The sequence below is a fragment of the Lampetra fluviatilis genome, chromosome 34 (genome assembly GCF_964198595.1).
Source record: "Lampetra fluviatilis chromosome 34, kcLamFluv1.1, whole genome shotgun sequence".
NCBI lineage: Eukaryota > Metazoa > Chordata > Hyperoartia > Petromyzontiformes > Petromyzontidae > Lampetra > Lampetra fluviatilis.
The window spans coordinates 10,647,165-10,663,535 of NC_136308.1; positions in this window are offsets into that span (position 1 = coordinate 10,647,165).

The following is a 16,371-nucleotide window of genomic DNA, read 5'->3' on the forward strand; positions in this document are numbered from 1 at the left end:
AACGGGGAGGTCTTCACCAATCAGTGGGTGAGCAGAGCTATGTAGGGTACACATGTCGAGTGTCAATTGTGAACGTCTCACAGCCCCTGCAGCTGCTGCTGCAGCGCTGGACCGGCAGCTGCTCACAGTGGTGCGGGTCTCGTGCAAGGCTCCGCTCCACGAATTGTCTTTACTCACAGACTTTCTACGAGAAGAACAGCAGTAAACTAATCACCACCCTCCAAGATTATTATTATATTTACCATGGCGGGCGGGGGGGGTCACCAAGTAGCGACGTTAACCACCTATTTCTGCCACGAAAACTCATTTCTACCCCCCCCTCACCCCTCTTTTATCCAAAAGTGGTCTCATCCTTCCCAGCGTGACACTTAAACTTTTCTGTGCCTCATTTTCTTAGGGGTTTTTTTCTCAGTTTATTGGGTTTCCCTCTTGGGTTATTCGGGGCTTATCTCAGTTCATTGGGGGTTCTCTCTCAGGTCTTACAGATGCGAACCCTTCGTGGGTTGACGTGCACGCCAAAGGGCTTTAAATTATAATTGATTTGGATTTGAAGCTTTCGTGGCTGCAGGAATCCATACTCTTTGGTTCTTTCGGTAAAGTCACGTGGGTAGAAATTAATAGATCACGACGTTTCGATCGCAACACAAGCGACTATCGTTAGGTGAGACAATCACAGCAGGGAAACTGCTGAAAGCTTTTTCAGCAGAATTTTGTTTGTAAACTCGAATGTGCTGTGAACCACTGCACCGGCACTCGTGACATGTAATGGGCAAGGGATCGAAGCAGCTTTTAAAGCGCTTACCGAATGGCAGGTGTGTGTTTAAGCTGGGATCATCAAATGAGGTGACACCCATTTTCTGGTGCAGCGTTTCTGAAACTCTTTTGGACCCGCGTGCCACTCGGTCGATGCAAACATTTCAGCAGACCCCCCCACACCCACCTCTGGTGACAAGCCAGTAATACAAACATAATGATTCATATTACCGCTTGTAACATTAGACATGTTGTTTTTAAAACGCAGCTACAAAGGTATTTTAGGCGGGGAGGGGGCATTTAGATCTTGGGGTTATGATAGTTTAATCAGAGTATTTTACCGAACTTGATTGTTCAATTAAATACCACGAGTAAAATATGAATTCGTGTACGAAACATAAGGTAAAAACATTGGCATTACTGTCGGGATCAGCCTGCATTTGCATCACAGCCCCACGGAGCACCTGGAGGACCGTCACAGACCACCGCTGGAACCGGGACCCACACTTTGAGAACCACTGCTCTGCTCTCAGGGCAAACTTTGATTAAGCACGTGTAGTTCAGGTGATCGGGATTGTTTGGCCATACTTCACCACGGTGGTCCGTGCGGGTTGATGAAGGGAGGGGGGAGGATGGAGAGAGAGACAAAGGCCGCTTAGGATGATTTGTTCAAAGTTTGTTTAACGTTGACTGTGCAGTCCTCCAACCTCGCCCCCCCCCCACTCGCTCATCGCGGAATTTAAGGGCTGCAGTGCGCTAACCTTAATAGCGCCACCACTCCACCCACGGTGGTTCAAATTGCCGTGGTTCTATGGAGGTTTCTCGAGTGTCTCCGAACGGGCGCGACTAAGACGATCCTTTGTGTAGTAGCCTGGTTTAAACTGACTGTTGGGGCAAGTGCTGTTAGCGAGCACCTATTAAAGCCGGAAAACGCGAGTGAGCGATGTGGCAAACACCACGCACGGTCGCCTTGGTATCCCCAGTGATGTTTACACATCTGGCTGAGTCGACTTAGGGGTGGGTGGGGGGGCCAAGAACCGGTACATATATTCGCCACCGAAGTTGACCGTGAGCGGGAATCAAACTCGGCGCGCTAACAACTGCGCAGCCTCCCCCCATCATCATCACAACAACAGCGATCGCACCCCGCACACCTTCCACGCAGCCGCGCGCATTCCTCGGTGGCACGCGGCGCGTGAAGAGGAATGTGAACGACTCAGGCTCGCACCGGCTCGACACAATGAGATAGCCGCCACCACCAACCCCATCACCCCGCATCTTCCCCCCCTCCATCCCTCAACACGCGGTGTTTCACCTCTCTGCTCCCAATCTCAACCTCGCCTCCTGCTCCTCCCACCATCACCACCACCGACAGCGCAGGTTCACCGCCCGACCACAACAACAGACGGCCTCCAACCCCCCCCACCACCACCCACGCCGCTCAGGAGTCGCGTGTGCTTCACAGCAGCCGGGGTCTCGCTGGCTGACTCGATGCGGGCCGAGCAAGAGAGCAGATCGCGAAGCGAACAGGAATAACCGGAGGGGCCACTCTGCTTGACGAGAGGAACGGCGAGGGGAGAGAGGCGCTCTCGTGTTCCCTGTATCTCCACTGGCGCCTCCTGCACTCTGCTGCGTGGGCCCCAGAGTGGCCGTGTGGAGCAGTAACCACCCGCTGCTGCTGCCGCCGCTGCTGCTGCTGCTGTTGCTGCTCCGCCAGAGGATGTGTTGTCTGTGCGTCTCCGTTGCGCCACTGGGAGCCATCGCCTCCACCGCGCTGTCAGGAGGATCTCTCTGTCCGCGACCCCCCTGGTGCTGGGATTCGGTGAGAAACCTTCAAATCATCCGCATCCTCCCCCCCGCCCGCCAATCGTTGTGTTCCCCTTCAATGGGGCCCTGCACGGCCGTGCGTCGAGTTCTAATGGGGACGTGTGTCCGTGTGCGTGTCTCTCTCTCTGTGTGTCTTGTATTTGTGCTCAGGAGCTCAACTGCACTGCGCGACCAGGTGAGGCCAGGTGCGACCCCCGTGTGTGTGTGCGTGCGGGCGTTCGATGCGTGTGGAGCGAACGCGGTGATGAGGTGCGGTGTGGAGTTGTACGGTGAGGCGCGTGGGATGGTTTACTTTGGTGTGGTGAGGGATGGCCTAGAAGCGGCGCGTTTACGTGGTGTCGATGACTGCACGCTGTGGCGTGGCACTGCACCGCTGCACGCTGTGGTGTGTGGTGTGTGGCGTGTCCTCCAGGAGCCTGCGATTCACCTTTACCCGCGTGGCGAGCTCCTGCCTCCCCCCGGGACCTCCTCGTCTCCTCCTCGTTCCACGAGGGCCGCCTCCTCCTCAACATCAGCTGGGCCGTGAGCCCCGACGGTAGGGTTGACACCTCCTGAGGCTCAACAAACTGGGACATGTCACCGGAAGAATATAGAACTGCACTGGGTACTCCATCACGATGCCCGATGAAGGGGGCTTGAGTGGCGTAAACTCCCGTTATGATGACGACTACTTCTACTAACGCAGTTGAAAACAAAAAAAACATGACTCGTAATGTCCCCGGGAAGACGTAAAAGAGACGAGATGCCACGGCAGGGTTGCCACCTCCGTGTGGTGAGGCGTCGTCACCGGCCCAGGGGCTGGTGGATCACGGGTAGATTTGACGAGTCTGTCGAGAAATCACACCCGTGGGCTGTGAGATGTCAGGGAAACCAAAGCAAGTGAGTGGGTCTTGATTTTTTTAAGCTTTCGTGACCGCAGGAATCCATACTCTTTGGTTCTTTCGGTAAAGTCACGTAGGTGTCAAATAAAATTAATCACGACGTTTCGGGCGCAACACAAGCGTCCGTCGTCAGGTGGGAAAGCATGGCCTGCTGCTGAAGCAGACTGCGGCAGACTGCAAGCGGTCGCTTGTGTTGCGCCCGAAACGTCGTGATTTATTTGACACCTACGTGACTTTACCGAAAGAACCAAAGAGTAAGTGAGTGGGTCTCGTGTGGACCACTTTGAGCGTTACCAGCTCCCTCAAACATTACGAGGTGGGCTTTTCTCCCCAGGGGATTGCTCAGATGGCTTTGCCGCTGTGGCGTTCCGCACGACGGTTAAAGCCACTTAGTTGAGATTGTGATTGATGGTGGCCAGGTCGTTGATGAAAGAGTGGCGAATGGATCATTGGTGGGCTTTACCTGGTAAGATAAAACAAAAAATAGTGTGGTTTTATTTGTATAAAAATTTGTAACGGGTTGTTTACCTTTCCTTGGTAAGATTAAACATGTAGTTTGGTTTTATTTGTATCAGTTTTGTAACGATTTGTTTACTTTCCTACACTTTACACTCGTGTCGTGTTTTTGTTCTGCTTGTTGTTGTCACGTTCTGACCCGCCCCTACTGGACATCTGTGAACAAGAGCTTTATAGCTCATCGGATTCCTCCTGCAGTATACATATATACAGATCATCGATGTTGTATTTTTGTGTTTTTCATTGGTTTACTACGTCAAATTCGCATAAACAAACGTACAAATAGACAAAAATACATGTCCTGTGAACGGTTACTGTACTTACTGTACTACCACTCTGCATCACGGGGTGATGTATGTGGTGCAGTGTTTTCATTGTTTAAGTTGTATGTAGTGTATAATGTAGCGTATACAATATTTAACACTGAAATCAAGCCTAGAGCTACTCGCTTTGTCACGCACGCGGTGCCGACAGCCGGACTCGTTACGGCCTTTGGAACGGTTTTGCCGGATCGGCCCGGGACTGCCGGATCATGTCGGAAGCAGCCGGATAATCGACGATCAACTCTGCAGCATTCTAATTATGAGTACCTCGGTGACTCCCAAGTGAAGCCACTTTCTCGCCCACGGAATTGTCCAAAACATCCCGATGTAGCAGCACCCTGCTGACAATGAGTCTTGGGACTCGGTTTCTCCTAGGTAAATGGATGACAGTTGAAATAAATTCTAGATCCGAAATTTTCGTGACTGCAAGGATTCATACTCTTTGTTTTTTTCGGTAAAGTCAGTTAGGTAAAATAAATAAATAAATTCACTTAAGCGGTGTGCTTTCGCTAAGTTGTCTCCACCTGAATAAGGATGCTTGTGTTGTGCCTGAAACGTCGTGATTTAATTTATTTTTATGTTTTACCTTCGTGACTTTACCGAAAAAACCAAAGAGTTGAAATAACTTGAGACCCTAGGTCCTGTCCATGTTTTGGCAGATATGCCACGGACAAGAGAATGTTGTTCTTCTGATCACAACAGCTGACGGAGATGAGATAAAGATAGTCTGGCTGAAGTGGTAGAACTGGATTCTTTGTGGTGGTGGTGATAATGACGCTGACAATGACAATGATGTTGACAAATATAATGATGAAGATGATGATGATAGATTGATAATAATGATTATGATGGAGGCTGATGATGATCATGACCAGTATAATCATGGCAAGGATGATGAGTGAGATGACCAATACTAATTATCATCATGAATACTGTATTATGATGACATTAATTATGACAGTGATGGTGAAAATGACGGTAATGATAATGGTTAAAATCATAGTTACTGACATGACTGTATTATGCTGACTGATGACAATAACCCTACAATGATGCTGTCGATGAATATTGTCGTGACAATGTTGACGATGACAATGATGACGATATGACCATAATGATTATTATGGACCGTGATGATGATGTTGTTGTTGGTGTCGTTGAAGCGAGCACCCTCGTGCTTCAGGGCTGGCGCGTGGAGCTGGTGTTCACCGACCTGCACAGGGAGTGCACCCTGCTGCTGCTGCGCCAGCCCGTGCCCACCCCGCGCCACCCCCGGGGCCACAAGGTGAGGAGGCTGTGCGGAGGAGATGGAGCCAAGAAGCCAGAGCACGGGGAGGCTGAGTGTAGCTGTGTGGAGGAGCTGTAGCTGAGGGGACACGGGGAGGCTGAGTGTAGCTGTGTGGAGTAGCTGTAGCTGAGGGGACACGGGGAGGCTGAGTGTAGCTGTGTGGAGTAGCTGTAGCTGAGGGGACACGGGGAGGCTGAGTGTAGCTGTGTGGAGGAGCTGTAGCTGAGGGGACACGGGGAGGCTGAGTGTAGCTGTGTGGAGTAGCTGTAGCTGAGGGGACACGAAGAGGCTGAGTGTAGCTGTGTGGAGTAGCTGTAGCTGAGGGAACACGGGGAGGCTGAGGGTAGCTGTGTGGAGTAGCTGTAGCTGAGGGGACACGGGGAGGCTGAGTGTAGCTGTGTGGAGTAGCTGTAGCTGAGGGGACACGGGGAGGCTGAGTGTAGCTGTGTGGAGTAGCTGTAGCTGAGGGGACACGGGGAGGCTGAGTGTAGCTGTGTGGAGTAGCTGTAGCTGAGGGAACACGGGGAGGCTGAGGGTAGCTGTGTGGAGTAGCTGTAGCTGAGGGGACACGGGGAGGCTGAGTGTAGCTGTGTGGAGGGGCTGTAGCCCAGGGGACACGGGGAGGCTGAGTGTAGCTGTGTGGAGGAGCTGTAGCTGAGGGGACACGGGGAGGCTGAGGGTAGCTGTGTGGAGGAGCTGTAGCTGAGGGGATGGGATACGGAAGCTCAGCACCAATGGCAGTTCGAATGTCTCTCACACTCCTTACCAGTGGCAGATCTGAGTTGAGGATTGGATACTCATACTGGAGTTATTGAGAGTGGACTTTTTGCCTGATGAGCAGGATGTCTGTTTTGGTAACAGCTACCTGGTGGAAGTTTGAACCAATCCACGACGATGTGAGAGTGGATGGTGAGGCTGGGTTCATGGAGGATGCTATTGAAGAGTGACGCTCCTGTTCAGTTAGAGGCAGTCGCCCTCCAGCAACAACGAGCGGAGTACCGGGTGGCTAAAATGCAGCACGTTGGCACAGTAGGGGACACAGCTGGTGCATCTGCCAGTCCGTCAACCCATGGCACCCGGGTCTGTCCTGTTACCTCCTGTCAGTGAGCCTTCGACACTTTACATGGTCTCAAAGTGCACCTGGCCTGGCACAGGCACTGTGGTGACGTCACCGTTACTTGGTGGTGAATGGCAGGTGTTGGTATGGCGTCAGTGGCGATGCAGAGCCCGGTGTCATCAGCACAGAGAGTCACGGTCAATGTTTAAACTGGAGATGTTTTTGCCGAGCGGGAGGAGATCTCCTGGGAAGCGCAGCAGGCCCCTAGATGCAGCCTCTGGGGTCTCCACGGCACAGGGTCTCGTGAGCAGTTACACGGCCTTCGCACAGAGACATCGAAAGAGCGGTGTGAGAGGCGAGAGTGCCCCTGGGAGAGATTTAAGGGATGCCAACGTAGCCACGAAGGCGTGCTTGGAGAGGATGGAGTGAGTGGCGTCTGGTGTCACGAGCAGCGGAGAGCTGGGAGTGAGAGGAGCGGAGAAAGGTGTTCGCTGATCTCGTGTAGGAAAGTGGCTTCAGTGGAATGGCCTTGTGACTGGCGTCACGAGAGCATGGAGATCTTGACACTTTCAATGCCCACATTCAACATCAATGCTACATCTCTCCCTTGAGTTTCATCAGCAGCAGTAGCCGTAGACAATCCACTGCAGGTTTAAGTCCTCCCCAAGCCGCCACTACCCCTCACGATGCTGCAATGTAATAATAATCTACCTAGCGCTTTGCACATGAACCAAAATCATCGCTCTATCTCCTCAGTGGATGCGCTCTCAGACTCGCTCTATCTCTTGGCTCCCTTGAGTTTATGCCCTTAAATCTCAAATCATCCCCAGAAATTCCTTGGGCAATCTCGTCCTATATTTCTTCAGATCAATGTGGACCCAACTCCTGGAGACTGCGTTGATAACAAGTTTCTCCATCAGTGTCTCTGAAGAAGGGCCATTGCCCGAGACGTGAGCAATTATGTTTGTGAATTAATTAATTATAGGGCCACGGTGTTATTGACGAATGTTTTGAGTTTTAGTTACGCTTGTTTGTGTGCCATTGCCAACGCACTGTCACAAAATAATATTGTTTAAGCCTTTAAACGTCACAGCGTTCTTCGTAACTAGTTTATTTTGGGTTATATCATTGTATAGGTATAATGCCAATGTTCAGCTGTACCCTTCGCTATCCGACAGAGCCGTTTAAAGACACGCATTTAGTGCATTTGGCTGCCGTTATAAATGTCCACATTATAAGCCAATTCGTTGAGCTATCATTTGGGCCAGGTCGCTTCTGAAAAAGAACTGTAATAGCTCAGAGGGCCTTACCTGGTAAAATAAAAATGGTTTATTTTTAGTTAAGAGCCAATTAAATCAAGTTGTTATACATCACGAGCACATGTCCCAATTGATTTGATGTTTCATCAAAAAGCAGAGGAGGAGGGAGGAATGTTGAAAAGCAAGCAAAATGTTGACAATTGTTTTCTCTGGAGATTGTATCGAGCATCACGACAGCAGCCCAACTCTCGCGTGAGCCACAGCTTGTGTTGTCTCAGCGTCACGAACGCCGCCTGTGTGTGTGTGAAACCGGCTCACGAAAATACTACAAATATTGCCTCTTATCGTGTCTCCTGTTGTCGCGGTTGTGCAAAGCAGTCCAACAACTGGGGTGATCATCTGATAGGCAAATGATTCACCCCTCTACTTTACACAACATTCCCGACGACTTCCTCTCTTTACAAAAAGCGTCCACGTAGAAAGCGACACGCAGAGTTATGCTGCTCCCAATCCACTCGCCCTGCTTGAGTGGCACGTGGCCACCACATTGCGTGTGCGACACTGTCAGCCTTGCCTAGACCACCAACTCAAGAGAAAAATCACCACGCAGAGCTGTGCTACTCGCACACGTCAGGAAGACACTGCTCCCAACCACTTGCCCCACATGCATAGCACGTGACCCTATACATTGCGTGTACCTCCGATGAGCACTGTTGTGTATGTACGTTGCGAAAGAAGTTCAACATAGATACATACATAGACCACCATCTTCAAAGAGCGCTGAATGTGGATTGTTTGGGCCGTGATATTGTTTGGACCACCAACTTTCAAGAAGGGTTGAACATCTGGTCGCTCCGTCGGGCAGCAGAGAAGCGATCACAGCTCCGCACATCTTTATTCATGTTCTTGGTTCTTTCGGTAAAGTCACGTAGAAGGGAAGTAATAAAATAATACAAATAAAACAATAAAATTCTCACGACGTTTCGATTGCAACACAAGCAATCGTCATTAGGTGTGAAACCCACCATCATCAGGTGTGAAACCCACCTGATGATGATTTCCAAGAATATGAATCCCTGCAGTCACGAAAGCTTTAAATCGAAAAATCTTTCTTCCTGTTCAGTTTCAGCCTCCACACCACGTTCTCCTTGTTTCGATGGATTTTCTCACCATTCACAGACAGCGTCGGATCTAGAAAATAAATGCGCGCACGCGTTCACACACTCGGCGACCGAGCGGTGGCATGTCGGCATTGCGCAGGTCACCCCTCCCGTCCTTATCCCCACAGCAAAGAGATGGCGGCGCTTGCCTGCGCGACCGTGTCACTGGGCACGCGCGGGCGCTGTGGCCTAAACGGAATAGTGCCCGACCCCGTCTGGGGCCCCACGCGGATCATCGTCAGACTCTCGTAGACGATCATTCTCCAATCATGGCATCAGTAACCGATGCCGGCAGTCATCGTATCCAGACGGTGCCCAGCAGCTGTGTTGATGAGGTCATTAATGCAGTCTAGACAGTTGTGCAATGGGCAGGGAAATAGTTGACATTTTGTGAGACAGTCGGTAAGAAAACTTGGTGCGGAAAGTGCTGCTGATTTGATCAGGCAAGAATGGTCGCGCTGGATAGGACCACGCGTATGCAGGATGGGGGAGGACCGATTGTCGAGAGGGGCATTGGAGTGGTCTCCAGGAGTCTTATGTGGCAGATCTCTGGGTCTGTGTGTAAATGTATGGGTGTCTGTGTGAGTCCGTGGGTCTCTGTGAGCCTGTGGGGCTTTGTGTGAGTCTGTGAGTCTCTGTGTGAGCCGATAGGTCTCTGTATGAGCCTGGCAGTCTCTGTGTCAGCTTGTGGGTCTCTGTGTGAGCCGATGGGTCTCTGTGAGCCTAAGGGTCACTGTGTGGGTCTAAGACCAAATGGTGAGATATTGTCAGGGCAGATCACGGAAGTCACCGCGTGTCGACTGCGCAGCAGCTGCAGAACCTGGCCTGAGCGTAAAACGCCTCGGCAAGGAGGTGTCGTGGAGGTGGCATCAATGGCTTTTGGCCATGGTCCCATCTCGATCTTTGTGGAAAGAAAATCGTAGAATCTGCAACAGTCTCACAGACCACTTCGCATGGAGCCGCAGATCAATATTGGCCCATGACCCACAAGTTGGGAAACACTACTGTAGTATTAACAGCTTCTGCAACGTGTCTGCCGCACGGCCCTGTTCACTTGGAATGCGATTTGTGTATTGTTGCCATCGCCTGGTCTTCTCGTGCCAATGTCAACATGAAACACGACATTTGTTTTCTGGAATATTAACCGATATGAATGTATCGCTGCCCCTGGGTGGATCTTGCTTCTCCTGGGTTCACGTGTTTGTCACTGGTTGCTCTCGGACACAAAGCACAGAGGTACCCCTGCATTAGAGGAGGCTTTGTGAATTCAACTCCAGAATTTAAACATTTACTAGAGCACTGGTGCCTGTGGCCAAATCAACTGGAGCACGCGCAATTTCGTCCGATCTCGGAAGCTGAGCAAAATTTTAAGGCTGGATACACCTTGCATGGGCGACCGTCACCATGCATAAAACACGTGTCGTAGATATTGTTCGCAGTAGAGGGCAGTGCAGGAAAGTTCGTGGCCATCCCGCACTCCTCCTACCTTCAATTCACACTGACCGGCGTGGTGAAGTATGGCAGAAGGTGTGTTGGTGGAGCCCCTCGTCCAGCAGTGGGTTGACAAAAAACACTGTGCACGGCACTCGGTCGCTGGAGCCCCATTACGCCACGGCGTCTCGCTAATTGCATCACCCCACTCCCTCGGTGTGTTCCTGTGAGCAAATACAAGGCGACAGCTAAACAAGAATGGTACTCTCTTGATTTGAAGTTTTCGTGACTGCAGGAATCCCATACTCTTTGGTTCTTTCGGTTAATTCACGTAGGTAGAAAAGTAAATAATAAATCACGACGTTTCACTCGCAACACAAGCAATCATCATCAGGTGAAAAGATACAGCAGTAGAACTGCTGAACAGGAAAGAGCTGCTGCAACAAGAGGTTATATCGAGGTTTGAGGTGGGTGTCACCCAAGGGTAAGTCGGCGGGGTCACAGATGGAAAGGCGTCCCGTCGCCGCACGCACGCACAGCAGCGGCGTTTAAGGGAGAGATTGGCATGTTCGTGTACACGAGTTTAATGGGAAATAATCCTCGTCGTCGCACACGAGCACCGTCGCCGTAGTGGCTCGTGCCACTACTGGCCGAAGGGCTTCCCTCAAAGGGCAGACGAACGACGCTCACAACAATAAGTGGAGCGCCGGACGGCTAAGACGCCGAGTTAGCACTGTGAGGAGCATAGTTGGTGCATTTGCCGGTCATCTCAGTCAACCCATGCCACATGGGTCTGTCCCATGAACTCCAGCCAGCGGGACTTCAATACTTCACGTGGCGATGTCACCGCTGCTTATTGTTGACCGGCGGCGGCTGTTGTTGTTGTTGTTGTGCCGCAGTGGCGAGTGCAGGCGTGCGCATGCGTGTCGCCCGGCGAGGCGGTGCTCGTGAACGTGTACAGCCTCCCGGGGGGCAGCGAAGCGGCGTCTGTGTTCTACACTGCTCCCGGTACGGCCCGCACGCTGCTACGCTGTGCACAGCCTCGCCGCGGTGACCACTGGCTGTGCGGGTGCACATCACGTGCTACCCGCTCTTGACACGTGGCGCAGAAATGCACGAACAAAATTGGGGGGAAAAAAATTTAAGAAGCGCGGGGATACGGACACTTGCCTGGGATTGCCTTGCGAATGCGTTGATTGTAGAACGCACGGGGGATGACATCAGTCACACTGTTAAGACAAGTGAGTGGGATTGAGCAGGACACGGCACAGCTAGAAGGGACGATAGTCGATGGCCAACACTAATTATGGAGTTGCAGAAAAGGAATGGAAGTCATTCGAAAGGCGATGGAGCGATGAAATCAGCTCATGTCGTGCGCAGGTGCTGGGTCGACCACGAGAGATGGCGACAGAATGGGAAAGACTTTACCCAGCAGTGGATAGATTGTGGCTGATGATGACGATGATGATGTGGTTGTACACAAGCTAACCGCACGCCGCTGCCCCGCCCCTTGCCGCAGGTTGCCACGAAGAGGAGGTAGCCAGGGGCGCCACGTGGAGCTGCCACGGTGAGCTCCCTCCCGCCCGCCTGCCCCCCGTGCCCGCTGATCCACAATGGCACAGACTCACAACGGGTACTGGCACACCCACTCTCCGAGCTAGGGCTGCCGCGATATACTTCGTCATGGTACGATCCGGTACCACCGTGGGCGTCTCGCGAGCGTTGGGTCACCCCCGCGCGTGAGCGGTGGACGTGGCTCAAGGTGGTTGGCTCCATAGCCGAGCTATCAGCTTTGGCGTGACCTCATCCCCTTTCGGAATAACGACTCCTAACCGCCAGCTGGTACGTGGACCTCACGACTCACAGAGACGTCCGCTGCCCCCCCCCCCCATCTCTCTCGCCCCTGCCAGAAGACCTCCCCACCCCACTCGTTTCTCGAGACCAGGGGTCGGCTCTGGAGCCGCATGCGGTGGCTCTTTAAGGCCTGCAGTGCTGCTCTTGAAATTAAAAAAAAAATGGGTTTTGTTATTTTGGTTGCCAACCCCTGACTATGGAAGTCCAGTTCACCATGGAAGTCCAGTTTACTATGGGCAGGGATCGGCAAACCTGCAGCTCCGGAGCCACACGTGGCTCATTAAGGACTGTTTCGTGACGTTAGTTTTAGGGACTGTCTTGTATTCACGTGGATTGTGGCTCTTGAAATATATATATAATTTTTACCAAATTTCAAGCAAAAGCGGCTCTCCTTGTTGTGTTGGTTGTCGACCCTCTGCTGTAGATACACCAGCTCCTAAATCGCCGATCCATTCCCCACTCCCGTGCTCCCCGTGCTCCCCCCCCAGGTGATACGGAGCTGCAGGTGGGAGTCCTCCCCGTGGGGGACCAGGGGCTGAACGTGAGCTTCGCACGTGGGCCTCGCCCGATGGGAGTGGCGGCGCCACGGCGAGGGCGCTGGGTGGTGCGCGCCTGCCAGCGGAGTGCCACGGGGGGCGCCTGCTCCTGGGAGCTGGAGCAGCTCAGCGTGGAGGAGGGGGAGGAGGGGGAGGAGGGGGGTGCCGTGCTCACACAAGTGCCCAGGCTGCCCTGCGTGTGTGTGCAGGTTCGTGTGTGTGGGAAGGATAATCGACAGTGGGGTGAGCGGAGGTGTAGTGGTTAGCGTGGTCGGCTACGAACCCGGCGACCCGAGTTCGATTCCCGCACACGGCCAACATTGGTGACGATTATCTGAACCGGTTCTGGGCCTCCCCTAGGTCGACTCAGCCTCAAATAAGTACCTGGTGAGATATGTAAACATCACCACTGGGGAGATAAAGGCGGCCAGCGTGGTGCTGGCCACCCACCCCCTCGTCTGTTGTCCCGGCCTTTGTAGGTGCTCGCTAACAGTACATGCCCCAACAGTCTATTAAGGCTATACTGGGGATCTTTGTGTGTGTGTGTGGACCTTCATATGTGATACTTGCTATCAGCACTTACCCCAACATTCTGTTAAGACTTAACAGGGGATGAATACCTGATGCATGTGTAAACATTAGCACTGGAGAGACGGCGGTGGCCAGGCATGTGTTGCTGGCCACCCACCCCCTCGAGTACCATATTGGCCGACCTTCATAAATGCCTGCTACGTGCACTTGCCACAACTTTCTGTTCAGGCTATAGGATGAATCTTTGTATTTGTGTGCACAAACTCAAGGGCAGGCGTGTATGCATAGACTGGTGTGTATGAGTGTGAGTGCACAGGTGTGTGTGCACGCATAGGTGTGTGTGCATGCACACAGGCATGTTTTCCGTGAGTTCACAGGTACGCGTGTTCACCGCTATGTGCTTGTCTGCTGGGGCTCACCACGGTGGCGAGATGTTAACCACCTCGCCTGGTATACAGATCATGGGTTCAATCTCGACGCTAACGCCTGTATATTTGGAGTTTGCATGTTCTCCCCGTGGTGGCGTGGATTTTTCTCTGGGTCCTACAGTTTTTCTCTTCCACGTTCAGAATCAACACGCATTCATATTATTTGGCTTATGTAAATTTTCACGTGATAAGCCACTTTGTTGAGCTATCATTTGTGGCCAGCTCGCTTCGGAAAAAGAGTTAAATAGCTCAGTGGGCCTTTCCTGTTAAAATAAAAAAGTTTAGTTTTAGTTTGATTAGCACCGCGGTTCCTCTGCTGGTCTGTAATTGTTAATTCCTCGGATCTCATGTTTCTCGCTGCCTCCTCCCCCCCACCTCACTCCTCCACCCCCCAGGTGTTCTTACTGGCACACGCCCAGGAGCGAGTGCAGGTGTGCCCCTTCATGGACAGTGAGCGCCGCACCACAGCGCACCTCACCCACTCACCCACCAACGTGCGCAGCTACCCACCCATCTATTCACTCACTAACCCACACCCCAACCCTCCTATCCACCTACTTCAGCTACCTATCCATACACTCAACTACTCACTCACCCATGCATTCACTTACCTGAACACTTAGTAACTCAGCCACTCACCCACTCAATAACCTACTGACCATACAATCGATCACCCCCTGACCCATCCACCTTGTCACACCCCCACCCATGCACTCACACTCCCGTTCACTCACGAACCCACCTCACTTACCCACTAACAACTTTGTCCTCCCAGACACCCTCTCAACTGTGGAACATTAAATCGATCATCCACTCAATCACTAATCCATCCATTCACTACACTCTTTCACCCACCCGCCCATCCATTCACCCAGCCACCCACTCATCCATCCACCCAATCATCCATTCAACCATCAACTAGTCCATTGACCCAACCACTAATGCATTCAACCATCCACGAATCCATTCATTTACCCACTATTTCATTCACCCACCCACTGATCCATTCACCCACCCACTGATCCATTCACCCATGAACTAATCCATTCACCCACCCACTAATCTATTCACTCACCCACTACTCCGTTCACGCATAAACGAATCCATTCACCCACTAATCAATTCACCCATGAACTAATCCGTTCAACCACCCACTAATCCATTTACTCACCCACTAATCCGTTCACTCACCCACTCATCCGTTAACCTACTCACTAATCCGTTCACCGGGCCACTTGTCTGAGCGAGTGTCGTCTCCCTGCTGACCCTCCCACAGCCGCCCTGCAGCTGCGAGTGTGGCTGTCGGGGCCAGAGGGGGGCGCGCTGCACGCGCGCGTGGCCGTGGAGCCGGGCGGCTGCGCGCTGCTCGTGCTCGCGTCGCTCTACGCGCGGGGCACGCAGGAGGAGGGCAACGCGCGCACGGCGCTCGCCGACACACTGGAGCTCAGCGTCGAGGTGCACGCACCGACTCACTCGTACAGCGGCTCACTCTTACAGCGGCTCACTTGTTCAGTGGCTCACTCGTTCAGTGGCTCACTCGTACACAGGCTCACTCGTACACTCACTCACTTATTCATACACTCACTCACTCATACTCCGGCTCGCTCATGCACTCACTCACTTATACATTCACGCGTACACTCACTCGTTTACACACTCACTCGTTTACACACTCACTTCTACACTCACTCACTCATAGCCTCGCTCACTTGTACACCGACTCACTCGTACAGCGGCTCACTCTTATAGCGGCTCACTTGTTCAGTGACTCACTCATACACAGGCTGGTTCGTACACCCGCTCATTCGTACACTCACTCACTCATACACTCACTCACTCATACTCCGGCTCGCTCGTACAGCGGCTCAATTGTACAGCCGCTCACTCATACACCCGCCACTCGTGCACTCACTCACTTATACATTCACGCGTACACTCACTCGTTTACACACTCACTCGTTTACACACTCACTCACTCATAGCCTCGCTCACTTGTACACCGACTCACTCGTACACTGGCTCACTCACTCACACACTCGTTCACTCTTACACTCACTCACTCACTCATACAAAGATAAAGATCCCCCGTATAGCCTTAATAGACTGTAGGGGCAAGTGCTGTTAGCGAGCACCTATGAAGGCCAGAACGGTACACGAGGGGGTGGGTGGCCAGCACCACGCCCGACCGCCTTTGTTTCCCTAGTGGCTATGTTTACACACCACACCAAGTACTCATTTGAGGCTGAGTCGACCTAGGGGAGGCCCGGGACGGGTTCAGATAATCGTCACTGGTGTTGGCCGTGAGCGGGAATCGAACTCGGGTCGCCGGGTTCATAGCGCAGCGCGCTAACCGCTACACTATCACTCCCCGTAACTCATACACACACTCACTCACACACTCGCTCACTGATACACTCGCTCACTCTTACACTCACTCACTCACACACTCACTTACTCATACACACACTCACTCACACACTTACTCACACACCCACTCATACACTCACTCACACACTCGCTCACTGAT